Genomic DNA, 22,449 nt, shown 5'->3' with positions numbered 1-22,449 from the left:
GTGTCCATCTGCAAGAGCAGTACCGCTCACGGCCATACCACCCTGAAAAGGCCCGATCTCGCCCGACCTCGGAAGCCAAGCATGGTTCGGCCTGGTTAGTACCTGATTGGGAGACCGCTTGGGAATACCAGGTGCTGTGAGCATCATACCCCGCATCTTTTTCGACATTTCATGGGTGTCCATCTGCAAGAGCAGTACCGCTGACGGCCATACCACCCTGAAAAGGCACGATCTCGTCCGATCTCGTCCGATCTCGGCAGCCAAGCATGGTTCGGCCTGGTTAGTACCTGATTGGGAGACCGCTTGGGAATACCAGGTGCTGTGAGCATCATACCCCGCATCTTTTTCGACATTTCATGGGTGTCCATCTGCAAGAGCAGTACCGCTGACGGCCATACCACCCTGAAAAGGCCCGTTCTCGTCCGATCTCGTCCGATCTCGGCAGCCAAGCATGGTTTGGCCTGGTTAGTACCTGATTGGGAGACCGCTTGGGAATACCAGGTGCTGTGAGCATCATACCCTGCATCTTTTTCGACATTTCATGGGTGTCCATCTGCTAAAGCAGTACCGCTCACGGCCATACCACCCTGAAAAGGCCCGATCTCGTCCGATCTCGGCAGCCAAGCATGGTTCGGCCTGTTTAGTACCTGATTGGGAGACCGCTTGGGAATACCAGGTGCTGTGAGCATCATACCCCGCATCTTTTTCGACATTTCATGGGTGTCCATCTGCAAGAGCAGTACCACTCACGGCCATACCACCCTGAAAAGGCCCGATCTCGCCCGACCTCGTCCGATCTCGGCAGCCAAGCATGGTTCGGCCTGGTTAGTACCTGATTGGGAGACCGCTTGGGAATACCAGGTGCTGTGAGAACCATGCCCCGCATCTTTTTCGACATTTCATGGGTGTCCATCTGCGAGAGCAGTACCGCTTACGGCCATACCACCCTGAAAAGGCCCGATCTCGTCCAATCTCGGAAGCCAAGCATTGTTCGGCCTGTTTAGTACCTGATTGGGAGACCGCTTGGGAATACCAGGTGCTGTGAGCATCATACCCCGCATCTTTTTCGACATTTCATGGGTGTCCATCTGCATGAACAGTACCGCTCACAGCCATACCACCCTGAAAAGGCCTGATCTCGCCCGATCTCGGAAGCCAAGCATGGTTCAGCCTGTTTAGTACCTGAATGGGAGACCGCTTGGGAATACCAGGTGCTGTGAGCATCATACCCCGCATGTTTTTCGACATTTCATGGGTGTCCATCTGCTAGTGCAGTACTGCTCACGGCCATACCACCCTGAAAAGGCCCGATCTCGTCCGATCTCGGAAGCCAAGCATGGTTCAGCCTGTTTAGTACCTGAATGGGAGACCGCTTGGGAATACCAGGTGCTGTGAGCATCATACCCCGCATGTTTTTCGACATTTCATGGGTGTCCATCTGCTAGAGCAGTACCGCTCACGGCCATACCACCCTGAAAAGGCCTGATCTCGTCCAATCTCGGAAGCCAAGCATGGTTCGGCCTGGTTAGTACCTGATTGGGAGACCGCTTGGGAATACCAGGTGCTCTGAGCATCATACCCCGCATCTTTTTCGACATTTCATGGAAGTCCATCTGCAGGAGCAGTACCGCTCACGGCCATACCACCCTGAAAAGGCCCGATCTCGCTCGATCTCGGCAGCCAAGCATGGTTCGGCCTGGTTAGTACCTGATTGGGAGACCGCTTGGGAATACCAGGTGCTGTGAGCATCATACCCCGCATCTTTTTCGACATTTCATGGGTGTCCATCTGCTAATGCAGTACCGCTCACGGCCATACCACCCTGAAAAGGCCCGATCTCGTCCGATCTCGGAAGCCAAGCATGGTTCGGCCTGTTTAGTACCTGATTGGGAGACCGCTTGGGAATACCAGGTGCTGTGAGCATCATACCCCGCATCTTTTTCGACATTTCATGGGTGTCCATCTGCTAGTGCAGTACCGCTCACGGCCATACCACCCTGAAAAGGCCCGATCTCGTCCAATCTCGGAAGCCAAGCATGGTTCGGCCTGTTTAGTACCTGATTGGGAGACCGTTTGGGAATACCAGGTTCTGTGAGCATCATACCCCGCATCTTTTTCGACATTTCATGGGTGTCCATCTGCTAGTGCAGTACCGCTCACGGCCATACCACCCTGAAAAGGCCCGATCTCGCCCGATCTCGGAAGCCAAGCATGATTCGGCCTGGTTAGTACCTGATTGGGAGACCGCTTGGGAATACCAGGTGCTGTGATTATCATACCCCGCATCTTTTTCGAAATTTCATGGGTGTCCATCTGCAAGAGCAGTACCGCTCACGGCCATACCACCCTGAAAAGGCCCGATCTCGCCCGACCTCGGAAGCCAAGCATGGTTCGGCCTGGTTAGTACCTGATTGGGAGACCGCTTGGGAATACCAGGTGCTGTGAGCATCATACCCCGCATCTTTTTCGACATTTCATGGGTGTCCATCTGCAAGAGCAGTACCGCTGACGGCCATACCACCCTGAAAAGGCACGATCTCGTCCGATCTCGTCCGATCTCGGCAGCCAAGCATGGTTCGGCCTGGTTAGTACCTGATTGGGAGACCGCTTGGGAATACCAGGTGCTGTGAGCATCATACCCCGCATCTTTTTCGACATTTCATGGGTGTCCATCTGCAAGAGCAGTACCGCTGACGGCCATACCACCCTGAAAAGGCCCGTTCTCGTCCGATCTCGTCCGATCTCGGCAGCCAAGCATGGTTCGGCCTGGTTAGTACCTGATTGGGAGACCGCTTGGGAATACCAGGTGCTGTGAGCATCATACCCTGCATCTTTTTCGACATTTCATGGGTGTCCATCTGCTAAAGCAGTACCGCTCACGGCCATACCACCCTGAAAAGGCCCGATCTCGTCCGATCTCGGCAGCCAAGCATGGTTCGGCCTGTTTAGTACCTGATTGGGAGACCGCTTGGGAATACCAGGTGCTGTGAGCATCATACCCCGCATCTTTTTCGACATTTCATGGGTGTCCATCTGCAAGAGCAGTACCACTCACGGCCATACCACCCTGAAAAGGCCCGATCTCACCCGACCTCGTCCGATCTCGGCAGCCAAGCATGGTTCGGCATGGTTAGTACCTGATTGGGAGACCGCTTGGGAATACCAGGTGCTGTGAGAACCATGCCCCGCATCTTTTTCGACATTTCATGGGTGTCCATCTGCGAGAGCAGTACCGCTTACGGCCATACCACCCTGAAAAGGCCCGATCTCGTCCAATCTCGGAAGCCAAGCATTGTTCGGCCTGTTTAGGACCTGATTGGGAGACCGCTTGGGAATACCAGGTGCTGTGAGCATCATACCCCGCATCTTTTTCGACATTTCATGGGTGTCCATCTGCATGAACAGTACCGCTCACAGCCATACCACCCTGAAAAGGCCTGATCTCGCCCGATCTCGGAAGCCAAGCATTGTTCGGCCTGTTTAGTACCTGATTGGGAGACCGCTTGGGAATACCAGGTGCTGTGAGAACCATGCCCCGCATCTTTTTCGACATTTCATGGGTGTCCATCTGCAAGAGCAGTACCGCTCACGGCCATACCACCCTGAAAAGGCCCGATCTCGTCCGATCTCGTCCGATCTTGGAAGCCAAGCATGGTTCGGCCTGGTTAGTATCTGATTGGGAGACCGCTTGGGAATACCAGGTTCTGTGAGAACCATGCCCCGCATCTTTTTCGACATTTCATGGGTGTCCATCTGCAAAAGCAATACCGCTCACGGCCATACCACCCTGAAAGACCCGATCTCGTCCGATCTCGGAAGCCAAGCATGGTTCGGCCTGTTTAGTACCTGATTGGGAGACCGCTTGGGAATACCAGGTGCTGTGACCATCATACCCCGCATCATTTTCGACATTTCATGGGTGTCCATCTGCAAGAGCAGTACAGCTCACGGCCATACCACCCTGAAAAGGCCCGATCTCGTCCGATCTCGGAAGCCAAGCATGGTTCGACCTGTTTAGTACCTGATTGGGAGACCGCTTGGGAATACCAGGTGCTGTGAGCATCATACCCCGCATCTTTTTCGACATTTCATGGGTGTCCATCTGCGAGAGTAGTACCGCTCACGGCCATACCAACCTGAAAAGGCCCGATCTCGTCCGTTTTCGGCAGCCAAGCATGGTTCGGCCTGGTTAGTACCTGATTGGGAGACCGCTTGGGAATACCAGGTGCTGTGAGCATCACGCCCCGCATCTTTTTCGACATTTCATTGGTGTCCATCTGCAAGAGCAGTACCGCTCACGGCCATACCACCCTGATGAGGCCTGATCTCGCCCGATCTCGTCCGATCTCGGCAGCCAAGCATGGTTCGGCCTGGTTAGTACCTGATTGGGAGACCGCTTGGGAATACCAGGTGCTGTGAGCATCATACCCCGCATCTTTTTCGACATTTCATGGGTGTCCATCTGCAAGAGCAGTACCGCTCACGGCCATACCACCCTGATAAGGCCCGATCTCGTCCGATCTCGTCCGATCTCGGCAGCCAAGCATTGTTCGGCCTGGTTAGTACCTGATTGGGAGACCGCTTCGGAATACCAGGTGCTGTGAGCATCATACCCCGCATCTTTTTCGACATTTCATGGGTGTCCATCTGCAAGTGCAGTATCGCTCACGGCCATACCACCCTGAAAAGGCCCGATCTCGCCCGATCTTGGAAGCCAAGCATGGTTCGGCCTGGTTAGTACCTGATTGGGAGACCGCTTGGGAATACCAGGTGCAGTGAGCATCACGCCCCGCATCTTTTTCGACATTTCATTGGTGTCCATCTGCAAGAGCAGTACCGCTCACGGCCATACCACCCTGATGAGGCCTGATCTCGCCCGATCTCGTCCGATCTCGGCAGCCAAGCATGGTTCGGCCTGGTTAGTACCTGATTGGGAGACCGCTTGAGAATACCAGGTGCTGTGAGCATCATACCCCGCATCTTTTTCGACATTTCATGGATGTCCATCTGCAAGAGCAGTACCGCTCACGGCCATACCACCCTGATAAGGCCCGATCTCGCCCGATCTTGTCCGATCTCGGCAGCCAAGCATTGTTCGGCCTGGTTAGTACCCGATTGGGAGACCGCTTGGGAATACCAGGTGCTGTGAGCATCATACCCCGCATCTTTTTCGACATTTCATGGGTGTCCATCTGCTAGTGCAGTACCGCTCACGGCCATACCACCCTGATAAGGCCCGATCTCGCCCGATTTCGTCCGATCTCGGCAGCCAAGCATGGTTCGGCCTGTTTAGTACCTGATTGGGAGACCGCTTGGGAATACCAGGTGCTGTGAGCATCATACCTCGCATCTTTTTCGACATTTCATGGGTGTCCATCTGCAATAGCAGTACCGCTCACGGCCATACCACCCTGAAAAGGCCCGATCTCGTCTGATCTCGGAAGCCAATCATGGTTCGGCCTGGTTAGTACCTGATTGGGAAACCGCTTGGGAATACCAGGTGCTGTGAGCATCATACCCCGCATCTTTTTCGACATTTCATGGGTGTCCATCTGCTAGTGCAGTACCGCTCACGGCCATACCACCCTGATAAGGCCCGCCGATCTCGTCCGATCTCGTCCGATCTCGGCAGCCAAGCATGGTTCGGCCTGTTTAGTACCTGATTGGGAGACCGCTTGGGAATACCAGGTGCTGTGAGCATCATACCCCGCATCTTTTTCGACATTTCATGGGTGTCCATCTGCAAGAGCAGTACCGCTGACGGCCATACCACCCTGAAAAGGCCCGTTCTCGTCCGATCTCGTCCGATCTCGGCAGCCAAGCATGGTTCGGCCTGGTTAGTACCTGATTGGGAGACCGCTTGGGAATACCAGGTGCTGTGAGCATCATACCCTGCATCTTTTTCGACATTTCATGGGTGTCCATCTGCTAAAGCAGTACCGCTCACGGCCATACCACCCTGAAAAGGCCCGATCTCGTCCGATCTCGGCAGCCAAGCATGGTTCGGCCTGTTTAGTACCTGATTGGGAGACCGCTTGGGAATACCAGGTGCTGTGAGCATCATACCCCGCATCTTTTTCGACATTTCATGGGTGTCCATCTGCAAGAGCAGTACCACTCACGGCCATACCACCCTGAAAAGGCCCGATCTCACCCGACCTCGTCCGATCTCGGCAGCCAAGCATGGTTCGGCATGGTTAGTACCTGATTGGGAGACCGCTTGGGAATACCAGGTGCTGTGAGAACCATGCCCCGCATCTTTTTCGACATTTCATGGGTGTCCATCTGCGAGAGCAGTACCGCTTACGGCCATACCACCCTGAAAAGGCCCGATCTCGTCCAATCTCGGAAGCCAAGCATTGTTCGGCCTGTTTAGGACCTGATTGGGAGACCGCTTGGGAATACCAGGTGCTGTGAGCATCATACCCCGCATCTTTTTCGACATTTCATGGGTGTCCATCTGCATGAACAGTACCGCTCACAGCCATACCACCCTGAAAAGGCCTGATCTCGCCCGATCTCGGAAGCCAAGCATTGTTCGGCCTGTTTAGTACCTGATTGGGAGACCGCTTGGGAATACCAGGTGCTGTGAGAACCATGCCCCGCATCTTTTTCGACATTTCATGGGTTTCCATCTGCAAGAGCAGTACCGCTCACGGCCATACCACCCTGAAAAGGCCCGATCTCGTCCGATCTCGTCCGATCTTGGAAGCCAAGCATGGTTCGGCCTGGTTAGTATCTGATTGGGAGACCGCTTGGGAATACCAGGTTCTGTGAGAACCATGCCCCGCATCTTTTTCGACATTTCATGGGTGTCCATCTGCAAAAGCAATACCGCTCACGGCCATACCACCCTGAAAGACCCGATCTCGTCCGATCTCGGAAGCCAAGCATGGTTCGGCCTGTTTAGTACCTGATTGGGAGACCGCTTGGGAATACCAGGTGCTGTGAGCATCATACCCCGCATCATTTTCGACATTTCATGGGTGTCCATCTGCAAGAGCAGTACAGCTCACGGCCATACCACCCTGAAAAGGCCCGATCTCGTCCGATCTCGGAAGCCAAGCATGGTTCGACCTGTTTAGTACCTGATTGGGAGACCGCTTGGGAATACCAGGTGCTGTGAGCATCATACCCCGCATCTTTTTCGACATTTCATGGGTGTCCATCTGCAAGAGTAGTACCGCTCACGGCCATACCAACCTGAAAAGGCCCGATCTCGTCCGTTCTCGGCAGCCAAGCATGGTTCGGCCTGGTTAGTACCTGATTGGGAGACCGCTTGGGAATACCAGGTGCTGTGAGCATCACGCCCCGCATCTTTTTCGACATTTCATTGGTGTCCATCTGCAAGAGCAGTACCGCTCACGGCCATACCACCCTGATGAGGCCTGATCTCGCCCGATCTCGTCCGATCTCGGCAGCCAAGCATGGTTCGGCCTGGTTAGTACCTGATTGGGAGACCGCTTGGGAATACCAGGTGCTGTGAGCATCATACCCCGCATCTTTTTCGACATTTCATGGGTGTCCATCTGCAAGAGCAGTACCGCTCACGGCCATACCACCCTGATAAGGCCCGATCTCGTCCGATCTCGTCCGATCTCGGCAGCCAAGCATTGTTCGGCCTGGTTAGTACCTGATTGGGAGACCGCTTCGGAATACCAGGTGCTGTGAGCATCATACCCCGCATCTTTTTCGACATTTCATGGGTGTCCATCTGCAAGTGCAGTATCGCTCACGGCCATACCACCCTGAAAAGGCCCGATCTCGCCCGATCTTGTCCGATCTCGGCAGCCAAGCATTGTTCGGCCTGGTTAGTACCCGATTGGGAGACCGCTTGGGAATACCAGGTGCTGTGAGCATCATACCCCGCATCTTTTTCGACATTTCATGGGTGTCCATCTGCTAGTGCAGTACCGCTCACGGCCATACCACCCTGATAAGGCCCGATCTCGCCCGATTTCGTCCGATCTCGGCAGCCAAGCATGGTTCGGCCTGTTTAGTACCTGATTGGGAGACCGCTTGGGAATACCAGGTGCTGTGAGCATCATACCTCGCATCTTTTTCGACATTTCATGGGTGTCCATCTGCAATAGCAGTACCGCTCACGGCCATACCACCCTGAAAAGGCCCGATCTCGTCTGATCTCGGAAGCCAATCATGGTTCGGCCTGGTTAGTACCTGATTGGGAAACCGCTTGGGAATACCAGGTGCTGTGAGCATCATACCCCGCATCTTTTTCGACATTTCATGGGTGTCCATCTGCTAGTGCAGTACCGCTCACGGCCATACCACCCTGATAAGGCCCGCCGATCTCGTCCGATCTCGTCCGATCTCGGCAGCCAAGCATGGTTCGGCCTGTTTAGTACCTGATTGGGAGACCGCTTGGGAATACCAGGTGCTGTGAGCATCATACCCCGCATCTTTTTCGACATTTCATGGGTGTCCATCTGCAAGAGCAGTAACGCTCACGGCCATACCACCCTGATAAGGCTTGATCTCGCCCGATCTCGCCCGATCTCGTCCGATCTCGGAAGCCAAGCATGGTCCGGCCTGTTTAGTACCTGATTGGGAGACCGCTTGGGAATACCAGGTGCTGTGAGCATCATACCCCGCATCTTTTTCGACATTTCATGGGTGTCCATCTGCAAGAGCAGTACCGCTCACGGCCATATCACCCTGATAAGGCCCGATCTCGCCCGATCTCGTCTGATCTCGGAAGCCAAGCATGGTTCGGCCTGTTTAGTACCTGATTGGGAGACCGCTTGGGAATACCAGGTGCTGTGAGCATCATACCCCGCATCTTTTTCGACATTAAATGGGTGTCCATCTGCAAAAGCAGTGCCGCTTACGGCCATACCACCCTGAAAAGGCCCGATCTCGTCCGATCTCGGAAGCCAAGCATGGTTCGGCCTGTTTAGTACCTGATTGGGAGACCGCTTGGGAATACCAGGTGCTGTGAGCATCATACCCCGCATCTTTTTCGACATTTCATGGGTGTCCATCTGCTGGTGCAGTACCGCTCACGGCCATACCACCCTGAAAAGGCCCGATCTCGCCCGATCTCGGAAGCCAAGCATGGTTCGGCCTGTTTAGTACCTGATTGGGAGACCGCTTGGGAATGCCAGGTGCTGTGAGCATCATACCCCGCATCTTTTTCGACATTTCATGGGTGTCCATCTGCAATTAGAGTACCGCTCACGGCCATACCACCCTGAAAAGGCCCGATCTCGTCCGATCTCGGAAGCCAAGCAAGGATCAGCCTGTTTAGTACCTGATTGGGAGACTGCTTGGGAATACCAGGTGCTGTGAGCATCATACCCCGCATCTTTTTCGACATTTCATGGGTGTCCATCTGCAAGAGCAGTACCGCTCACGGCCATACCACCCTGAAAAGGCCCGATCTCGTCCGATCTCGTCCGATCTTGGAAGCCAAGCATGGTCCGGCCTGGTTAGTATCTGATTGGGAGACCGCTTGGGAATACCAGGTTCTGTGAGAACCATGCCCCGCATCTTTTTCGACATTTCATGGCTGTCTATCTGCAAGAGCAGTACCGCTCACGGCCATACCACCCTGAAAGACCCGATCTCGTCCGATCTCGGAAGCCAAGCATGGTTCGGCCTGTTTAGTACCTGATTGGGAGACCGCTTGGGAATACCAGGTGCTGTGAGCATCATACCCCGCATCATTTTCGACATTTCATGGGTGTCCATCTGCAAGATCAGTACCGCTCACGGCCATACCACCCTGAAATGGCCCGATCTCGTCCGATCTCGGAAGCCAAGCATGGCTCGGCCTGTTTAGTACCAGATTGGGAGACCGCTTGGGAATACCAGGTGCTGTGAGCATCATACCCCGCATCTTTTTCGACATTTCATGGGTGTCCATCTGCAAGAGCGGTATTGCTCACGGCCATACCACCCTGAAAAGGCCCGATCTCGTCCAATCTCGGAAGCCAAGCATGGTTCGGCCTGGTTAGTACCTGATTGGGAGACCGCTTGGGAATACCAGGTGCTGTGAGCATCATACCCCGCATCTTTTTCGACATTTCATGGGTGTCCATCTGCTAGTGCAGTACCGCTCACGGCCATACCACCCTGAAAAGGCCCGATCTCGTCCAATCTTGGAAGCCAAGCATGGTTCGGCCTGGTTAGTACCTGGTTGGGAGACTGCTTGGGAATACCAGGTGCTGTGAGCATCATACCCCGCATCTTTTTCGACATTTCATGGGTGTCCATCTGCAAGAGCAATACCGCTCACGTCCATACCACTCTGATAAGGCCCGATCTCGTCCGATCTTGGCAGCCAAGCATGCTTCGGCCTGGTTAGTACCTGATTGGGAGACCGCTTGGGAACACCAGGTGCTGTGAGCATCATACCCCGCATCTTTTTCGACATTTCATGGGTGTCCATCTGCAAGAGCAGTACCGCTCACGGCCATACCACCCTGAAAAGGCCCGATCTCGTCTGATCTCGGAAGCCAAGCATCGTTCGGCCTGTTTAGTACCTGATTGGGAGACCGCTTGGGAATACCAGGTGCTGTGAGCATCTTGCCCCGCATCTTTTTCGACATTTCATGGGTGTCCATCTGCAAGAGCAGTACCGCTCACGGCCATACCACCCTGAAAAGGCCCGATCTCGCCCGATCTCGGAAGCCAAGCATGGTTCGGCCTGTTTAGTACCTGATTGGGAGACCGCTTGGGAATACCAGGCGCTGTGAGCATCATACCCCGCATCTTTTTCGACATTTCATGGGTGTCCATCTGCAAGAGCAGTACTGCTCACGGCCATACCACCCTGAAAAGGCCCGATCCCTCTTGATCCCGGAAGCCAAGCATGGCTTGGCCTGGTTAGTACCTGATTGGGAGACCGCTTGGGAATACCAGGTGCTGTGAGCATCATACCCCGCATCTTTTTCGACATTTCATGGGTGTCCATCTGCAAGAGCAGTACCGCTTACGGCCATACCACCCTGAAAAGGCCCGATCTCGTCCGATCTCGGAAGCCAAGCATGGTCCGGCCTGTTTAGTACCTGATTGGGAGACCGCTTGGGAATACCAGGTGCTGTGAGCATCATACCCCGCATCTTTTTCGACATTTCATGGGTGTCCATCTGCATGAACAGTACTGCTCACAGCCATACCACCCTGAAAAGGCCTGATCTCGCCCGATCTCGGAAGCCAAGCATGGTTCGGCCTGTTTAGTACCTGATTGGGAGACCGCTTGGGAATACCAGGTGCTGTGAGAACCATGCCCCGCATCTTTTTCGACATTTCATGGGTGTCCATCTGCAAGAGCAGTACCGCTCACGGCCATACCACCCTGAAAAGGCCCGATCTCGTCCGATCTCGTCCGATCTTGGGATTCAAGGTGCTGTGAGCATCATACCCCGCATCTTTTTCGACATTTCATGGGTGTCCATCTGCATGAACAGTACCGCTCACAGCCATACCACCCTGAAAAGGCCTGATCTCGCCCGATCTCGGAAGCCAAGCATCGTTCGGCCTGTTTAGTATCTGATTGGGAGACCGCTTGGGAATACCAGGTTCTGTGAGAACCATGCCCCGCATCTTTTTCGACATTTCATGGGTGTCCATCTGCAAGAGCAGTACTGCTTACGGCCATACCACCCTGAAAAGGCCCGATCCCTTTTGATCCCGGAAGCCAAGCATGGTTTGGCCTGGTTAGTACCTGATTGGGAGACCGCTTGGGAATACCAGGTGCTGTGAGCATCATACCCCGCATCTTTTTCGACATTTCATGGGTGTCTATCTGCAAGAGCAGTACCGCTCACGGCCATACCACCCTGAAAGACCCGATCTCGTCCAATCTCGGAAGCCAAGCATGGTTCGGCCTGTTTAGTACCTGATTGGGAGACCGCTTGGGAACACCAGGTGCTGTGAGCATCATACCCCGCATCTTTTTCGACATTTCATGGGTGTCCATCTGCAAGAGCAGTACTGCTTACGGCCATACCACCCTGAAAAGGCCCGATCTCGTCCGATCTCGGAAGCCAAGCATGGTTCGGCCTGGTTAGTACCTGATTGGGAGACCGCTTGGGAATACCAGGTGCTGTGAGCATCATACCCCGCATCTTTTTCGACATTTCATGGGTGTCCATCTGCAAGAGCAGTACCGCTCACGGCCATACCACCCTGAAAAGGCCCGATCTCGTCCGATCTCGGAAGCCAAGCATAGTTCGGCCTGTTTAGTACCTGATTGGGAGACCGCTTGGGAATACCAGGTGCTGTGAGCATCATAAACCGCATCTTTTTCGACATTTCATGGGTGTCCATCTGCAAGAGCAGTACTGCTTACGGCCATACCACCCTGAAAAGGCCCGATCCCTCTTGATCCCGGAAGCCAAGCATGGGCGGCCTGTTTAGTACCTGATTGGGAGACCGCTTGGGAATACCAGGTGCTGTGATTATCATACCCCGCATCTTTTTCGAAATTTCATGGGTGTCCATCTGCAGAAGCAGTACCGCTCACGGCCATACCACCCTGAAAAGGCCCGATCTCGTCCGACCTCGGAAGCCAAGCATGGTTCGGCCTGGTTAGCACCTGATTGGGAGACCGCTTGGGGATGCCAGGTGCTGTGAGCATCATACCCCGCATCTTTTTCGACATTTCATGGGTGTCCATCTGCAAGAGCAGTACCGCTGACGGCCATACCACCCTGAAAAGGCCCGATCTCGTCCGATCTCGGCAGCCAAGCATGGTTCGGCCTGGTTAGTACCTGATTGGGAGACCGCTTGGGAATACCAGGTGCTGTGAGCATCATACCCCGCATCTTTTTCGACATTTCATGGGTGTCCATCTGCAAGAGCAGTACCGCTCACGGCCATACCACCCTGAAAAGGCCCGATCTCGCCCGATCTCGGAAGCCAAGCATGGTTCGGCCTGGTTAGTACCTGATTGGGAGACCGCTTGGGAATACCAGGTGCTGTGAGCATCATACCCCGCATCTTTTTCGACATTTCATGGGTGTCCATCTGCTAGTGCAGTACCGCTCACGGCCATACCACCCTGAAAAGGCCCGATCTCGTCCGATCTCGGAAGCCAAGCATAGTTCGGCCTGTTTAGTACCTGATTGGGAGACCGCTTGGGAATACCAGGTGCTGTGAGCATCATAAACCGCATCTTTTTCGACATTTCATGGGTGTCCATCTGCAAGAGCAGTACTGCTTACGGCCATACCACCCTGAAAAGGACCGATCTCGTCCGATCTCGGAAGCCAAGCATGGCTCGGCCTGGTTAGTACCTGATTGGGAGACCGCTTGGGAATACCAGGTACTGTGAGCATCATACCCCGCATCTTTTTCGACATTTCATGGGTGTCCATCTGCAAAAGCAGTACCGCTCACGGCCATACCACCCTGAAAAGGCCCGATCTCGTCCGATCTCGAAAGCCAAGCATGGTTCGGCCTGGTTAGTACCTGATTGGGAGACCGCTTGGGAATACCAGGTGCTGTGAGCATCATACCCCGCATCTTTTTCGACATTTCATGGGTGTCCATCTGCTGGTGCAGTACCGCTCACGGCCATACCACCCTGAAAAGGCCCGATCTCGTCCGATCTCGGAAGCCAAGCATGGTTCGGCCTGGTTAGTACCTGATTGGGAGACCGCTTGGGAATACCAAGTGCTGTGAGCATCATACCCCGCATCTTTTTCGACATTTCATGGGTGTCCATCTGCTAGTGCAGTACCGCTCACGGCCATACCACCCTGAAAAGGCCCGATCTCGTCCTGTCTCGGCAGCCAAGCATGGTTCGGCCCGTTTAGTACCTGATTGGGAGACCGCTTGGGAATACCAAGTGCTGTGAGCATCATACCCCGCATCTTTTTCGACATTTCATGGGTGTCCATCTGCAAGAGCAGTACTGCTTACGGCCATACCACCCTGAAAAGGCCCGATCTCATCCGATCTCGGAAGCCAAGCATGGTTCGGCCTGGTTAGTACCTGATTGGGAGACCGCTTGGGAATACCAGGTGCTGTGAGCATCATACCCCGCATCTTTTTCGACATTTCATGGGTGTCCATCTGCTAGTGCAGTACCGCTCACGGCCATACCACCCCGAAAAGGCCCGATCTCGTCCGATCTCGGAAGCCAAGCATGGTTCGGCCTGGTTAGTACCTGATTGGGAGACCACTTGGGAATACCAGGTGCTGTGAGCATCATACCCCGCATCTTTTTCGACATTTCATGGGTGTCCATCTGCAAGAGCAGTACCGCTCACGGCCATACCACCCTGAAAAGGCCCGATCTCCTCTGATCTCGGAAGCCAAGCATTGTTCGGCCTGGTTAGTACCTGATTGGGAGACCGCTTGGGAATACCAGGTGCTGTGAGCATCATACCCAGCATCTTTTTCGACATTTCATGGGTGTCCATCTGCTGGTGCAGTACCGCTCACGGCCATACCACCCTGAAAAGGCCCGATCTCGTCTGATCTCGGAAGCCAAGCATGGTTCGGCCTGGTTAGTACCTGATTGGGAGACCGCTTGGGAATACCAGATGCTGTGAGCATCATACCCCGCACCTTTTTCGACATTTCATGGGTGTCCATCTGCTAGTGCAGTACCGCCCCCGGCCATACCACCCTGAAAAGGCCCAATCTCGTCCGATCTCGGAAGCCAAGCATGGTTCGGCCTGGTTAGTACCTGATTGGGAGGCCCCTTGGGAATACCAGGTGCTGTGAGCATCATACCCCGCATCTTTTTCGACATTTCATGGGTGTCCATCTGCAGGCGCAGTACCACTCGCGGCCATACCACCCTGAAAAGGCCCGATCTCGTCCGATCTCAGAAGCCAAGCAAGGTTCGGCCTGGTTCGTACCTGATTGGGAGACCGCTTGGGAATACCAGGTGCTGTGAGCATCATACCCCGCATCTTTTTCGACATTTCATGGGTGTCCATCTGCAGGAGCAGTACCGCTCACGGCCATACCACCCTGAAAAGGCCCGATCTTGTCCGATCTCGGCAGCCAAGCATGGTTCGGCCTGGTTAGTACCTGATTGGGAGACCGCTTGGGGATACCAGGTGCTGTGAGCATCTTGCCCCGCATTTTTTTCGACATTTCATGTGTGTCCATCTGCAAGAGCATTACCGCTCACGTCCATACCACCCTGAAAAGGCCCGATCTCGCCCGATCTCGTCCAATCTCGGCAGCCAAGCATGGTACGGCCTGGTTAGTACCTGATTGGGAGACCGCTTGGGAATACCAGGTGCTGTGAGCATCATACCCCGCATCTTTTTCGACATTTCATGGGTGTCCATCTGCAAGAGCAGTACCGCTCACGGCCATACCACCCTGAAAAGGCCCGATCTCGTCCGATCTCGGAAGCCAAGCATGGTTCGGCCTGTTTAGTACCTGATTGGGAGACCGCTTGGGAATACCAGGTGCTGTGAGCATCATACCCCGCATCTTTTTCGACATTTCATGGGTGTCCATCTGCAAGAGCAGTACCACTCACGGCCATACCACCCTGAAAAGGCCCGATCTCGTCCGGTCTCGTCCGATCTCGGAAGCCAAGCATGGTTCGGCCTCGTTAGTATCTGATTGGGAGACCGCTTGGGAGTACCAGGTGCTGTGAGCATCATACCCCGCATCTTTTTCGACATTTCATGGGTGTCCATCTGCAAGAGCAGTACCGCTCACGGCCATACCACCCTGAAAAGGCCCGATCTCGTCCGATCTCGGCAGCCAAGCATGGTTCGGCCTGGTTAGTACCTGATTGGGAGACCGCTTGGGAATACCAGGTGCTGTGAGCATCATACCCCTCATCTTTTTCGACATTTCATGGGTGTCCATCTGCAAGAGCAGTACCACTCACGGCCATACCACCCTGATAAGGCCCGATCTCGTCCGGTCTCGTCCGATCTCGGCAGCCAAGCATTGTTCGGCCTGTTTAGTACCTGATTGGGAGACCGCTTCGGAATACCAGGTGCTGTGAGTATCATACCCCGCATCTTTTTCGACATTTCATGGGTGTCCATCTGCTAGTGCAGTACCGCTCACGGCCATACCACCCTGAAAAGGCCCGATCTCGTCCGATCTCGGAAGCCAAGCATGGTTCAGCCTGTTTAGTACCTGATTGGGAGACCGCTTGGGAATACCAGGTGCTGTGAGCATCATACCCCGCATCTTTTTCGACATTTCATGGTTGTCCATCTGCTAGTGCAGTACTGCTCACGGCCATACCACCCTGAAAAGGCCCGATCTCGTCCGATCTCGGCAGCCAAGCATGGTTCGGCCTGTTTAGTACCTGATTGGGAGACCGCTTGGGAATACCAGGTGCTGTGAGCATCATACCCCGCATCTTTTTCGACATTTCATGGGTGTCCATCTGCAAGTGCAGTACCGCTCACGGCCATACCACCCTGAAAAGGCCCGATCTCGTCCGATCTCGGAAGCCAAGCATAGTTCGGCCTGGTTAGTACCTGATTGTGAGACCGCTTGGGAATACCAGGTGCTGTGAGCATCATACCCCGCATCTTTTTCGACATTTCATGGGTGTCCATCTGCTAGTGCAGTACTGCTCACGGCCATACCACCCTGAAAAGGCCTGATCTCGCCCGATCTCGGCAGCCAAGCATGGTTCGGCCTGGTTAGTACCTGATTGGGAGACCGCTTGGGAATACCAGGTGCTGTGAGCATCAGACGTCGCATCTTTTTCGACATTTCATGGGTGTCCATCTGCTAGTGCAGTACCGCTCACGGCCATACCACCCTGAAAAGGCCCGATCTCGTCCGATCTTGGAAGCCAAGCATGGTTCGGCCTGTTTAGTACCTGATTGGGAGACCGCTTGGGAATACCAGGTGCTGTGAGCATCATACCCTGCATCTTTTTCGACATTTCATGGGTGTCCATCTGCTAGTGCAGTACCGCTCACGGCCATACCACCCTGAAAAGGCCCGATCTCGCCCGATCTCGGCAGCCAAGCATGGTTCGGCCTGGTTAGTACCTGATTGGGAGACCGCTTGGGAATACCAGGTGCTGTGAGCATCATACCCCGCATCTTTTTCGACATTTCATGGGTGTCCATCTGCAAGAGCAGTACCGCTCACATGGCCATACCACCCTGAAAAGGCCCGATCTCGTCCGATCTCGGAAGCCAAGCATGGTTCGGCCTGGTTAGTACCTGATTGGGAGACCGCTTGGGAATACCAGGTGCTGTGAGCTTCATACCCCGCATCTTTTTTGACATTTCATGGGTGTCCATCTGCAAAAGCAGTACCGCTCACGGCCATACCACCCTGAAAAGGCCCGATCTCGTCCGATCTCGGAAGCAAAGCATGGTTCGGCCTGGTTAGTACCTGATTGGGAGACCGCTTGGGAATACCAGGTGCTGTGAGGATCATACCCCGCATCTTTTTCGACATTTCATGGGTGTCCATCTGCAAGAGTAGTACCGCTCACGGCCATACCACCCTGAAAAGGCCCAATCTCCTCCGATCTCGGAAGCCAAGCATGGTTCGGCCTGGTAAGTACCTGATTGGGAGACCGCTTGGGAATACCAGGTGCTGTGAGCATCATACCCCGCATCTTTTTCGACATTTCATGGGTGTCCATCTGCAAAAGCAGTACCGCTCACGGCCATACCACCCTGAAAAGGCCCGATCTCGCCCGATCTCGTCCGATCTCGGCAGCCAAGCATGGTTCAGCCTGGTTAGCACCTGATTGGGAGACCGCTTGGGAATACCAGGTGCTGTGGGCATCATACCCCGTATCTTTTTCGACATTTCATAGGTGTCCATCTGCAAGACCAGTACCGTTCACGGCCATACCACCCTGAAAAGGCCCGATCTCGTCCGATCTCGTCCGATCTCGGCAGCCAAGCATGGTTTGGCCTGGTTAGTACCTGATTGGGAGACCGCTTGGGAATACCAGGTGCTGTGAGCATCATACCCCGCATCATTTTCGACATTTCATGGGTGTCCATCTGCAAGAGCAGTACCGCTCACGGCCATACCACCCTGAAAAGGCCCGATCTCGCCCGATGTCGTCCGAACTCGGCAGCCAAGCATGGTTCGGCCTGGTTAGTACCTGATTGGGAGACCGCTTGGGAATACCAGGTGCTGTGAGCATCATACCCTGCATCTTTTTCGACATTTCATGGGTGTCCATCTGCAAGAGCAGTACCGCTCACGGCCATACCACCCTGAAAAGGCCCGATCTCGCCCGATCTCGCCCGATCTCGCCCGATCTCGTCCGATCTCGGAAGCCAAGCATGGTTCGGCCTGTTTAGTACCTGTTTGGGAGACCGCTTGGGAATACCAGGTGCTGTGAGCATCATACCCCGCATCTTTTTCGACATTTCATGGGTGTCCATCTGCAAAAGCAGTACCGCCCAAGGCCATACCACCCTGAAAAGGCCCGATCTCGTCCGAACTCGGTAGCCAAGCATGGTTCGGCCTGGTTAGTATCTGTTTGGGAGACCGCTTGGGAATACCAGGTGCTGTGAGCATCATACCCCGCATCTTTTTCGACATTTCATGGGTGTCCATCTGCAGGAGCAGTACCGCTCACGGCCATACCACCCTGAAAAGGCCCGATCTTGTCCGATCTCGGCAGCCAAGCATGGTTCGGCCTGGTTAGTACCTGATTGGGAGACCGCTTGGGGATACCAGGTGCTGTGAGCATCTTGCCCCGCATTTTTTTCGACATTTCATGTGTGTCCATCTGCAAGAGCATTACCGCTCACGTCCATACCACCCTGAAAAGGCCCGATCTCGCCCGATCTCGTCCAATCTCGGCAGCCAAGCATGGTACGGCCTGGTTAGTACCTGATTGGGAGACCGCTTGGGAATACCAGGTGCTGTGAGCATCATACCCCGCATCTTTTTCGACATTTCATGGGTGTCCATCTGCAAGAGCAGTACCGCTCACGGCCATACCACCCTGAAAAGGCCCGATCTCGTCCGATCTCGGAAGCCAAGCATGGTTCGGCCTGTTTAGTACCTGATTGGGAGACCGCTTGGGAATACCAGGTGCTGTGAGCATCATACCCCGCATCTTTTTCGACATTTCATGGGTGTCCATCTGCAAGAGCAGTACCACTCACGGCCATACCACCCTGAAAAGGCCCGATCTCGTCCGGTCTCGTCCGATCTCGGAAGCCAAGCATGGTTCGGCCTCGTTAGTATCTGATTGGGAGACCGCTTGGGAGTACCAGGTGCTGTGAGCATCATACCCCGCATCTTTTTCGACATTTCATGGGTGTCCATCTGCAAGAGCAGTACCGCTCACGGCCATACCACCCTGAAAAGGCCCGATCTCGTCCGATCTCGGCAGCCAAGCATGGTTCGGCCTGGTTAGTACCTGATTGGGAGACCGCTTGGGAATACCAGGTGCTGTGAGCATCATACCCCTCATCTTTTTCGACATTTCATGGGTGTCCATCTGCAAGAGCAGTACCACTCACGGCCATACCACCCTGATAAGGCCCGATCTCGTCCGGTCTCGTCCGATCTCGGCAGCCAAGCATTGTTCGGCCTGTTTAGTACCTGATTGGGAGACCGCTTCGGAATACCAGGTGCTGTGAGTATCATACCCCGCATCTTTTTCGACATTTCATGGGTGTCCATCTGCTAGTGCAGTACCGCTCACGGCCATACCACCCTGAAAAGGCCCGATCTCGTCCGATCTCGGAAGCCAAGCATGGTTCAGCCTGTTTAGTACCTGATTGGGAGACCGCTTGGGAATACCAGGTGCTGTGAGCATCATACCCCGCATCTTTTTCGACATTTCATGGTTGTCCATCTGCTAGTGCAGTACTGCTCACGGCCATACCACCCTGAAAAGGCCCGATCTCGTCCGATCTCGGCAGCCAAGCATGGTTCGGCCTGTTTAGTACCTGATTGGGAGACCGCTTGGGAATACCAGGTGCTGTGAGCATCATACCCCGCATCTTTTTCGACATTTCATGGGTGTCCATCTGCAAGTGCAGTACCGCTCACGGCCATACCACCCTGAAAAGGCCCGATCTCGTCCGATCTCGGAAGCCAAGCATAGTTCGGCCTGGTTAGTACCTGATTGTGAGACCGCTTGGGAATACCAGGTGCTGTGAGCATCATACCCCGCATCTTTTTCGACATTTCATGGGTGTCCATCTGCTAGTGCAGTACTGCTCACGGCCATACCACCCTGAAAAGGCCTGATCTCGCCCGATCTCGGCAGCCAAGCATGGTTCGGCCTGGTTAGTACCTGATTGGGAGACCGCTTGGGAATACCAGGTGCTGTGAGCATCAGACGTCGCATCTTTTTCGACATTTCATGGGTGTCCATCTGCTAGTGCAGTACCGCTCACGGCCATACCACCCTGAAAAGGCCCGATTTCGTCCGATCTTGGAAGCCAAGCATGGTTCGGCCTGTTTAGTACCTGATTGGGAGACCGCTTGGGAATACCAGGTGCTGTGAGCATCATACCCTGCATCTTTTTCGACATTTCATGGGTGTCCATCTGCTAGTGCAGTACCGCTCACGGCCATACCACCCTGAAAAGGCCCGATCTCGCCCGATCTCGGCAGCCAAGCATGGTTCGGCCTGGTTAGTACCTGATTGGGAGACCGCTTGGGAATACCAGGTGCTGTGAGCATCATACCCCGCATCTTTTTCGACATTTCATGGGTGTCCATCTGCAAGAGCAGTACTGCTCACGGCCGTACCACCCTGAAAAGGCCCGATCCCGTCCGGTCTCGGAAGCCAAGCATGGTTCGGCCTGGTTAGTACCGGATTGGGAGACCGCTTGGGAATACCAGGTGCTGTGAGCTTCATACCCCGCATCTTTTTTGACATTTCATGGGTGTCCATCTGCAAAAGCAGTACCGCTCACGGCCATACCACCCTGAAAAGGCCCGATCTCGTCCGATCTCGGAAGCAAAGCATGGTTCGGCCTGGTTAGTACCTGATTGGGAGACCGCTTGGGAATACCAGGTGCTGTGAGCATCATACCCCGCATCTTTTTCGACATTTCATGGGTGTCCATCTGCAAGAGTAGTACCGCTCACGGCCATACCACCCTGAAAAGGCCCAATCTCCTCCGATCTCGGAAGCCAAGCATGGTTCGGCCTGGTAAGTACCTGATTGGGAGACCGCTTGGGAATACCAGGTGCTGTGAGCATCATACCCCGCATCTTTTTCGACATTTCATGGGTGTCCATCTGCAAAAGCAGTACCGCTCACGGCCATACCACCCTGAAAAGGCCCGATCTCGCCCGATCTCGTCCGATCTCGGCAGCCAAGCGTGGTTCAGCCTGGTTAGCACCTGATTGGGAGACCGCTTGGGAATACCAGGTGCTGTGGGCATCATACCCCGTATCTTTTTCGACATTTCATAGGTGTCCATCTGCAAGACCAGTACCGTTCACGGCCATACCACCCTGAAAAGGCCCGATCTCGTCCGATCTCGTCCGATCTCGGCAGCCAAGCATGGTTTGGCCTGGTTAGTACCTGATTGGGAGACCGCTTGGGAATACCAGGTGCTGTGAGCATCATACCCCGCATCATTTTCGACATTTCATGGGTGTCCATCTGCAAGAGCAGTACCGCTCACGGCCATACCACCCTGAAAAGGCCCGATCTCGCCCGATGTCGTCCGAACTCGGCAGCCAAGCATGGTTCGGCCTGGTTAGTACCTGATTGGGAGACCGCTTGGGAATACCAGGTGCTGTGAGCATCATACCCTGCATCTTTTTCGACATTTCATGGGTGTCCATCTGCAAGAGCAGTACCGCTCACGGCCATACCACCCTGAAAAGGCCCGATCTCGCCCGATGTCGTCCGAACTCGGCAGCCAAGCATGGTTCGGCCTGGTTAGTACCTGATTGGGAGACCGCTTGGGAATACCAGGTGCTGTGAGCATCATACCCTGCATCTTTTTCGACATTTCATGGGTGTCCATCTGCAAGAGCAGTACCGCTCACGGCCATACCACCCTGAAAAGGCCCGATCTCGCCCGATCTCGCCCGATCTCGCCCGATCTCGTCCGATCTCGGAAGCCAAGCATGGTTCGGCCTGGTTAGTACCTGGTTGGGAGACCGCTTGGGAATACCAGGTGCTGTGAGCATTATACTCCGCATCTTTTTCGACATTTCATGGGTGTCCATCTGCAAGAGCAGTACCGCTCACAGCCATACCACCCTGATAAGGCCCGATCTCGCCCGATCTCGTCCGATCTCGGCAGCCAAGCATGGTTCGGCTAGGTTAGTACCTGAATGGGAGTCCGCTTGGGAATACCAGGTGCTGTGAGCATCATACCCCGCATCTTTTTCGACATTTCATGGGTGTCCATCTGCAAGAGCAGTACCGCTCTCGGCCATACCACCCTGAAAAGGCCCGATCTCGTCCAATCTCGAAAGCCAAGCATAGTTCGGCCTGGTTAGTACCTGATTGGGAGACCGCTTGGGAATACCAGGTGCTGTGAGCATCATACCCCGCATCTTTTT

The 22,449-nt window shown here is 54.4% G+C and overlaps 114 pseudogenes; all 114 read left to right on the top strand.

Moving 5' to 3' along the window:
• Window positions 1–24: 24 nt before the first annotated feature.
• LOC144189512 (5S ribosomal RNA) lies at window positions 25–143 on the top strand (annotated as a pseudogene).
• Window positions 144–199: 56 nt separating this feature from the next.
• LOC144185622 (5S ribosomal RNA) lies at window positions 200–328 on the top strand (annotated as a pseudogene).
• A 56-nt stretch (window positions 329–384) lies between these two features.
• Window positions 385–513, top strand: LOC144185506 (5S ribosomal RNA; annotated as a pseudogene).
• A 56-nt stretch (window positions 514–569) lies between these two features.
• On the top strand, window positions 570–688 carry LOC144188807 (5S ribosomal RNA; annotated as a pseudogene).
• Window positions 689–744: 56 nt separating this feature from the next.
• LOC144185678 (5S ribosomal RNA) lies at window positions 745–873 on the top strand (annotated as a pseudogene).
• A 56-nt stretch (window positions 874–929) lies between these two features.
• LOC144184396 (5S ribosomal RNA) lies at window positions 930–1,048 on the top strand (annotated as a pseudogene).
• A 56-nt stretch (window positions 1,049–1,104) lies between these two features.
• On the top strand, window positions 1,105–1,223 carry LOC144183899 (5S ribosomal RNA; annotated as a pseudogene).
• Window positions 1,224–1,279: 56 nt separating this feature from the next.
• LOC144189805 (5S ribosomal RNA) lies at window positions 1,280–1,398 on the top strand (annotated as a pseudogene).
• Window positions 1,399–1,454: 56 nt separating this feature from the next.
• LOC144184592 (5S ribosomal RNA) lies at window positions 1,455–1,573 on the top strand (annotated as a pseudogene).
• Window positions 1,574–1,629: 56 nt separating this feature from the next.
• On the top strand, window positions 1,630–1,748 carry LOC144190321 (5S ribosomal RNA; annotated as a pseudogene).
• A 56-nt stretch (window positions 1,749–1,804) lies between these two features.
• LOC144187613 (5S ribosomal RNA) lies at window positions 1,805–1,923 on the top strand (annotated as a pseudogene).
• A 56-nt stretch (window positions 1,924–1,979) lies between these two features.
• On the top strand, window positions 1,980–2,098 carry LOC144184522 (5S ribosomal RNA; annotated as a pseudogene).
• Window positions 2,099–2,154: 56 nt separating this feature from the next.
• LOC144183870 (5S ribosomal RNA) lies at window positions 2,155–2,273 on the top strand (annotated as a pseudogene).
• Window positions 2,274–2,329: 56 nt separating this feature from the next.
• Window positions 2,330–2,448, top strand: LOC144189511 (5S ribosomal RNA; annotated as a pseudogene).
• Window positions 2,449–2,504: 56 nt separating this feature from the next.
• Window positions 2,505–2,633, top strand: LOC144185621 (5S ribosomal RNA; annotated as a pseudogene).
• A 56-nt stretch (window positions 2,634–2,689) lies between these two features.
• Window positions 2,690–2,818, top strand: LOC144185840 (5S ribosomal RNA; annotated as a pseudogene).
• A 56-nt stretch (window positions 2,819–2,874) lies between these two features.
• On the top strand, window positions 2,875–2,993 carry LOC144188806 (5S ribosomal RNA; annotated as a pseudogene).
• A 56-nt stretch (window positions 2,994–3,049) lies between these two features.
• Window positions 3,050–3,178, top strand: LOC144186885 (5S ribosomal RNA; annotated as a pseudogene).
• Window positions 3,179–3,234: 56 nt separating this feature from the next.
• LOC144186985 (5S ribosomal RNA) lies at window positions 3,235–3,353 on the top strand (annotated as a pseudogene).
• Window positions 3,354–3,409: 56 nt separating this feature from the next.
• On the top strand, window positions 3,410–3,528 carry LOC144186288 (5S ribosomal RNA; annotated as a pseudogene).
• Window positions 3,529–3,769: 241 nt separating this feature from the next.
• LOC144182036 (5S ribosomal RNA) lies at window positions 3,770–3,887 on the top strand (annotated as a pseudogene).
• Window positions 3,888–3,943: 56 nt separating this feature from the next.
• LOC144189325 (5S ribosomal RNA) lies at window positions 3,944–4,062 on the top strand (annotated as a pseudogene).
• A 56-nt stretch (window positions 4,063–4,118) lies between these two features.
• On the top strand, window positions 4,119–4,237 carry LOC144184359 (5S ribosomal RNA; annotated as a pseudogene).
• A 56-nt stretch (window positions 4,238–4,293) lies between these two features.
• LOC144182822 (5S ribosomal RNA) lies at window positions 4,294–4,422 on the top strand (annotated as a pseudogene).
• A 56-nt stretch (window positions 4,423–4,478) lies between these two features.
• On the top strand, window positions 4,479–4,607 carry LOC144186953 (5S ribosomal RNA; annotated as a pseudogene).
• A 56-nt stretch (window positions 4,608–4,663) lies between these two features.
• Window positions 4,664–4,782, top strand: LOC144183219 (5S ribosomal RNA; annotated as a pseudogene).
• Window positions 4,783–4,838: 56 nt separating this feature from the next.
• Window positions 4,839–4,967, top strand: LOC144184879 (5S ribosomal RNA; annotated as a pseudogene).
• Window positions 4,968–5,023: 56 nt separating this feature from the next.
• Window positions 5,024–5,152, top strand: LOC144186870 (5S ribosomal RNA; annotated as a pseudogene).
• A 56-nt stretch (window positions 5,153–5,208) lies between these two features.
• LOC144185575 (5S ribosomal RNA) lies at window positions 5,209–5,337 on the top strand (annotated as a pseudogene).
• Window positions 5,338–5,393: 56 nt separating this feature from the next.
• Window positions 5,394–5,512, top strand: LOC144189906 (5S ribosomal RNA; annotated as a pseudogene).
• A 56-nt stretch (window positions 5,513–5,568) lies between these two features.
• On the top strand, window positions 5,569–5,700 carry LOC144186470 (5S ribosomal RNA; annotated as a pseudogene).
• A 56-nt stretch (window positions 5,701–5,756) lies between these two features.
• LOC144185839 (5S ribosomal RNA) lies at window positions 5,757–5,885 on the top strand (annotated as a pseudogene).
• Window positions 5,886–5,941: 56 nt separating this feature from the next.
• On the top strand, window positions 5,942–6,060 carry LOC144188805 (5S ribosomal RNA; annotated as a pseudogene).
• Window positions 6,061–6,116: 56 nt separating this feature from the next.
• LOC144186884 (5S ribosomal RNA) lies at window positions 6,117–6,245 on the top strand (annotated as a pseudogene).
• Window positions 6,246–6,301: 56 nt separating this feature from the next.
• LOC144186983 (5S ribosomal RNA) lies at window positions 6,302–6,420 on the top strand (annotated as a pseudogene).
• Window positions 6,421–6,476: 56 nt separating this feature from the next.
• LOC144186287 (5S ribosomal RNA) lies at window positions 6,477–6,595 on the top strand (annotated as a pseudogene).
• A 241-nt stretch (window positions 6,596–6,836) lies between these two features.
• On the top strand, window positions 6,837–6,954 carry LOC144189591 (5S ribosomal RNA; annotated as a pseudogene).
• A 56-nt stretch (window positions 6,955–7,010) lies between these two features.
• Window positions 7,011–7,129, top strand: LOC144189324 (5S ribosomal RNA; annotated as a pseudogene).
• A 56-nt stretch (window positions 7,130–7,185) lies between these two features.
• On the top strand, window positions 7,186–7,304 carry LOC144182014 (5S ribosomal RNA; annotated as a pseudogene).
• Window positions 7,305–7,360: 56 nt separating this feature from the next.
• On the top strand, window positions 7,361–7,489 carry LOC144182821 (5S ribosomal RNA; annotated as a pseudogene).
• A 56-nt stretch (window positions 7,490–7,545) lies between these two features.
• Window positions 7,546–7,674, top strand: LOC144186952 (5S ribosomal RNA; annotated as a pseudogene).
• Window positions 7,675–7,730: 56 nt separating this feature from the next.
• On the top strand, window positions 7,731–7,859 carry LOC144186542 (5S ribosomal RNA; annotated as a pseudogene).
• Window positions 7,860–7,915: 56 nt separating this feature from the next.
• Window positions 7,916–8,044, top strand: LOC144185574 (5S ribosomal RNA; annotated as a pseudogene).
• A 56-nt stretch (window positions 8,045–8,100) lies between these two features.
• Window positions 8,101–8,219, top strand: LOC144189905 (5S ribosomal RNA; annotated as a pseudogene).
• Window positions 8,220–8,275: 56 nt separating this feature from the next.
• On the top strand, window positions 8,276–8,407 carry LOC144186468 (5S ribosomal RNA; annotated as a pseudogene).
• Window positions 8,408–8,463: 56 nt separating this feature from the next.
• On the top strand, window positions 8,464–8,602 carry LOC144186453 (5S ribosomal RNA; annotated as a pseudogene).
• Window positions 8,603–8,658: 56 nt separating this feature from the next.
• Window positions 8,659–8,787, top strand: LOC144185407 (5S ribosomal RNA; annotated as a pseudogene).
• Window positions 8,788–8,843: 56 nt separating this feature from the next.
• Window positions 8,844–8,962, top strand: LOC144188361 (5S ribosomal RNA; annotated as a pseudogene).
• A 56-nt stretch (window positions 8,963–9,018) lies between these two features.
• On the top strand, window positions 9,019–9,137 carry LOC144191225 (5S ribosomal RNA; annotated as a pseudogene).
• Window positions 9,138–9,193: 56 nt separating this feature from the next.
• LOC144183515 (5S ribosomal RNA) lies at window positions 9,194–9,312 on the top strand (annotated as a pseudogene).
• Window positions 9,313–9,553: 241 nt separating this feature from the next.
• LOC144189590 (5S ribosomal RNA) lies at window positions 9,554–9,671 on the top strand (annotated as a pseudogene).
• A 56-nt stretch (window positions 9,672–9,727) lies between these two features.
• On the top strand, window positions 9,728–9,846 carry LOC144189197 (5S ribosomal RNA; annotated as a pseudogene).
• A 56-nt stretch (window positions 9,847–9,902) lies between these two features.
• On the top strand, window positions 9,903–10,021 carry LOC144189495 (5S ribosomal RNA; annotated as a pseudogene).
• Window positions 10,022–10,077: 56 nt separating this feature from the next.
• On the top strand, window positions 10,078–10,196 carry LOC144182224 (5S ribosomal RNA; annotated as a pseudogene).
• A 56-nt stretch (window positions 10,197–10,252) lies between these two features.
• LOC144186509 (5S ribosomal RNA) lies at window positions 10,253–10,371 on the top strand (annotated as a pseudogene).
• A 56-nt stretch (window positions 10,372–10,427) lies between these two features.
• Window positions 10,428–10,546, top strand: LOC144191215 (5S ribosomal RNA; annotated as a pseudogene).
• Window positions 10,547–10,602: 56 nt separating this feature from the next.
• On the top strand, window positions 10,603–10,721 carry LOC144191624 (5S ribosomal RNA; annotated as a pseudogene).
• A 56-nt stretch (window positions 10,722–10,777) lies between these two features.
• On the top strand, window positions 10,778–10,896 carry LOC144182454 (5S ribosomal RNA; annotated as a pseudogene).
• Window positions 10,897–10,952: 56 nt separating this feature from the next.
• On the top strand, window positions 10,953–11,071 carry LOC144189371 (5S ribosomal RNA; annotated as a pseudogene).
• Window positions 11,072–11,127: 56 nt separating this feature from the next.
• On the top strand, window positions 11,128–11,246 carry LOC144184118 (5S ribosomal RNA; annotated as a pseudogene).
• Window positions 11,247–11,611: 365 nt separating this feature from the next.
• Window positions 11,612–11,730, top strand: LOC144190736 (5S ribosomal RNA; annotated as a pseudogene).
• A 56-nt stretch (window positions 11,731–11,786) lies between these two features.
• LOC144182841 (5S ribosomal RNA) lies at window positions 11,787–11,904 on the top strand (annotated as a pseudogene).
• A 56-nt stretch (window positions 11,905–11,960) lies between these two features.
• LOC144184110 (5S ribosomal RNA) lies at window positions 11,961–12,079 on the top strand (annotated as a pseudogene).
• Window positions 12,080–12,135: 56 nt separating this feature from the next.
• Window positions 12,136–12,254, top strand: LOC144190140 (5S ribosomal RNA; annotated as a pseudogene).
• Window positions 12,255–12,484: 230 nt separating this feature from the next.
• On the top strand, window positions 12,485–12,603 carry LOC144184510 (5S ribosomal RNA; annotated as a pseudogene).
• A 56-nt stretch (window positions 12,604–12,659) lies between these two features.
• Window positions 12,660–12,778, top strand: LOC144189634 (5S ribosomal RNA; annotated as a pseudogene).
• A 56-nt stretch (window positions 12,779–12,834) lies between these two features.
• Window positions 12,835–12,953, top strand: LOC144188482 (5S ribosomal RNA; annotated as a pseudogene).
• A 56-nt stretch (window positions 12,954–13,009) lies between these two features.
• On the top strand, window positions 13,010–13,128 carry LOC144190139 (5S ribosomal RNA; annotated as a pseudogene).
• A 56-nt stretch (window positions 13,129–13,184) lies between these two features.
• On the top strand, window positions 13,185–13,303 carry LOC144181757 (5S ribosomal RNA; annotated as a pseudogene).
• Window positions 13,304–13,359: 56 nt separating this feature from the next.
• LOC144188070 (5S ribosomal RNA) lies at window positions 13,360–13,478 on the top strand (annotated as a pseudogene).
• Window positions 13,479–13,534: 56 nt separating this feature from the next.
• On the top strand, window positions 13,535–13,653 carry LOC144189117 (5S ribosomal RNA; annotated as a pseudogene).
• Window positions 13,654–13,709: 56 nt separating this feature from the next.
• LOC144186797 (5S ribosomal RNA) lies at window positions 13,710–13,828 on the top strand (annotated as a pseudogene).
• Window positions 13,829–13,884: 56 nt separating this feature from the next.
• Window positions 13,885–14,003, top strand: LOC144181830 (5S ribosomal RNA; annotated as a pseudogene).
• A 56-nt stretch (window positions 14,004–14,059) lies between these two features.
• LOC144188001 (5S ribosomal RNA) lies at window positions 14,060–14,178 on the top strand (annotated as a pseudogene).
• A 56-nt stretch (window positions 14,179–14,234) lies between these two features.
• LOC144190796 (5S ribosomal RNA) lies at window positions 14,235–14,353 on the top strand (annotated as a pseudogene).
• A 56-nt stretch (window positions 14,354–14,409) lies between these two features.
• Window positions 14,410–14,528, top strand: LOC144189890 (5S ribosomal RNA; annotated as a pseudogene).
• A 56-nt stretch (window positions 14,529–14,584) lies between these two features.
• LOC144185997 (5S ribosomal RNA) lies at window positions 14,585–14,703 on the top strand (annotated as a pseudogene).
• Window positions 14,704–14,759: 56 nt separating this feature from the next.
• On the top strand, window positions 14,760–14,878 carry LOC144183652 (5S ribosomal RNA; annotated as a pseudogene).
• Window positions 14,879–14,934: 56 nt separating this feature from the next.
• On the top strand, window positions 14,935–15,053 carry LOC144182392 (5S ribosomal RNA; annotated as a pseudogene).
• A 56-nt stretch (window positions 15,054–15,109) lies between these two features.
• LOC144186850 (5S ribosomal RNA) lies at window positions 15,110–15,238 on the top strand (annotated as a pseudogene).
• A 56-nt stretch (window positions 15,239–15,294) lies between these two features.
• Window positions 15,295–15,413, top strand: LOC144187612 (5S ribosomal RNA; annotated as a pseudogene).
• Window positions 15,414–15,654: 241 nt separating this feature from the next.
• Window positions 15,655–15,773, top strand: LOC144186444 (5S ribosomal RNA; annotated as a pseudogene).
• A 241-nt stretch (window positions 15,774–16,014) lies between these two features.
• On the top strand, window positions 16,015–16,133 carry LOC144190781 (5S ribosomal RNA; annotated as a pseudogene).
• A 56-nt stretch (window positions 16,134–16,189) lies between these two features.
• LOC144188804 (5S ribosomal RNA) lies at window positions 16,190–16,308 on the top strand (annotated as a pseudogene).
• A 56-nt stretch (window positions 16,309–16,364) lies between these two features.
• On the top strand, window positions 16,365–16,483 carry LOC144182148 (5S ribosomal RNA; annotated as a pseudogene).
• A 56-nt stretch (window positions 16,484–16,539) lies between these two features.
• On the top strand, window positions 16,540–16,658 carry LOC144191347 (5S ribosomal RNA; annotated as a pseudogene).
• Window positions 16,659–16,714: 56 nt separating this feature from the next.
• Window positions 16,715–16,833, top strand: LOC144189960 (5S ribosomal RNA; annotated as a pseudogene).
• Window positions 16,834–16,889: 56 nt separating this feature from the next.
• On the top strand, window positions 16,890–17,008 carry LOC144189708 (5S ribosomal RNA; annotated as a pseudogene).
• Window positions 17,009–17,066: 58 nt separating this feature from the next.
• LOC144190343 (5S ribosomal RNA) lies at window positions 17,067–17,185 on the top strand (annotated as a pseudogene).
• Window positions 17,186–17,241: 56 nt separating this feature from the next.
• Window positions 17,242–17,360, top strand: LOC144188655 (5S ribosomal RNA; annotated as a pseudogene).
• A 56-nt stretch (window positions 17,361–17,416) lies between these two features.
• Window positions 17,417–17,535, top strand: LOC144191779 (5S ribosomal RNA; annotated as a pseudogene).
• Window positions 17,536–17,776: 241 nt separating this feature from the next.
• LOC144183367 (5S ribosomal RNA) lies at window positions 17,777–17,905 on the top strand (annotated as a pseudogene).
• A 56-nt stretch (window positions 17,906–17,961) lies between these two features.
• LOC144183580 (5S ribosomal RNA) lies at window positions 17,962–18,090 on the top strand (annotated as a pseudogene).
• A 56-nt stretch (window positions 18,091–18,146) lies between these two features.
• LOC144186368 (5S ribosomal RNA) lies at window positions 18,147–18,295 on the top strand (annotated as a pseudogene).
• A 56-nt stretch (window positions 18,296–18,351) lies between these two features.
• LOC144184736 (5S ribosomal RNA) lies at window positions 18,352–18,470 on the top strand (annotated as a pseudogene).
• A 56-nt stretch (window positions 18,471–18,526) lies between these two features.
• LOC144182391 (5S ribosomal RNA) lies at window positions 18,527–18,645 on the top strand (annotated as a pseudogene).
• Window positions 18,646–18,701: 56 nt separating this feature from the next.
• Window positions 18,702–18,830, top strand: LOC144186849 (5S ribosomal RNA; annotated as a pseudogene).
• Window positions 18,831–18,886: 56 nt separating this feature from the next.
• LOC144187611 (5S ribosomal RNA) lies at window positions 18,887–19,005 on the top strand (annotated as a pseudogene).
• A 241-nt stretch (window positions 19,006–19,246) lies between these two features.
• On the top strand, window positions 19,247–19,365 carry LOC144186433 (5S ribosomal RNA; annotated as a pseudogene).
• A 241-nt stretch (window positions 19,366–19,606) lies between these two features.
• On the top strand, window positions 19,607–19,725 carry LOC144190780 (5S ribosomal RNA; annotated as a pseudogene).
• A 56-nt stretch (window positions 19,726–19,781) lies between these two features.
• Window positions 19,782–19,900, top strand: LOC144188802 (5S ribosomal RNA; annotated as a pseudogene).
• Window positions 19,901–19,956: 56 nt separating this feature from the next.
• LOC144182147 (5S ribosomal RNA) lies at window positions 19,957–20,075 on the top strand (annotated as a pseudogene).
• Window positions 20,076–20,131: 56 nt separating this feature from the next.
• On the top strand, window positions 20,132–20,250 carry LOC144191346 (5S ribosomal RNA; annotated as a pseudogene).
• Window positions 20,251–20,306: 56 nt separating this feature from the next.
• Window positions 20,307–20,425, top strand: LOC144191734 (5S ribosomal RNA; annotated as a pseudogene).
• Window positions 20,426–20,481: 56 nt separating this feature from the next.
• Window positions 20,482–20,600, top strand: LOC144189706 (5S ribosomal RNA; annotated as a pseudogene).
• Window positions 20,601–20,656: 56 nt separating this feature from the next.
• Window positions 20,657–20,775, top strand: LOC144188000 (5S ribosomal RNA; annotated as a pseudogene).
• A 56-nt stretch (window positions 20,776–20,831) lies between these two features.
• Window positions 20,832–20,950, top strand: LOC144181818 (5S ribosomal RNA; annotated as a pseudogene).
• A 56-nt stretch (window positions 20,951–21,006) lies between these two features.
• Window positions 21,007–21,125, top strand: LOC144191778 (5S ribosomal RNA; annotated as a pseudogene).
• A 241-nt stretch (window positions 21,126–21,366) lies between these two features.
• LOC144183366 (5S ribosomal RNA) lies at window positions 21,367–21,495 on the top strand (annotated as a pseudogene).
• A 56-nt stretch (window positions 21,496–21,551) lies between these two features.
• Window positions 21,552–21,680, top strand: LOC144183579 (5S ribosomal RNA; annotated as a pseudogene).
• Window positions 21,681–21,736: 56 nt separating this feature from the next.
• Window positions 21,737–21,865, top strand: LOC144183577 (5S ribosomal RNA; annotated as a pseudogene).
• A 56-nt stretch (window positions 21,866–21,921) lies between these two features.
• Window positions 21,922–22,070, top strand: LOC144183694 (5S ribosomal RNA; annotated as a pseudogene).
• A 56-nt stretch (window positions 22,071–22,126) lies between these two features.
• Window positions 22,127–22,255, top strand: LOC144184573 (5S ribosomal RNA; annotated as a pseudogene).
• Window positions 22,256–22,311: 56 nt separating this feature from the next.
• On the top strand, window positions 22,312–22,430 carry LOC144185401 (5S ribosomal RNA; annotated as a pseudogene).
• The last annotated feature ends 19 nt before the right edge of the window (window positions 22,431–22,449 follow it).

Source organism: Stigmatopora nigra, unplaced genomic scaffold (assembly GCF_051989575.1).
Source record: "Stigmatopora nigra isolate UIUO_SnigA unplaced genomic scaffold, RoL_Snig_1.1 HiC_scaffold_24, whole genome shotgun sequence".
NCBI lineage: Eukaryota > Metazoa > Chordata > Actinopteri > Syngnathiformes > Syngnathidae > Stigmatopora > Stigmatopora nigra.
Note: the sequence above shows the minus strand (reverse complement) of the source record. Positions and strands in the feature narration are given on the sequence as shown.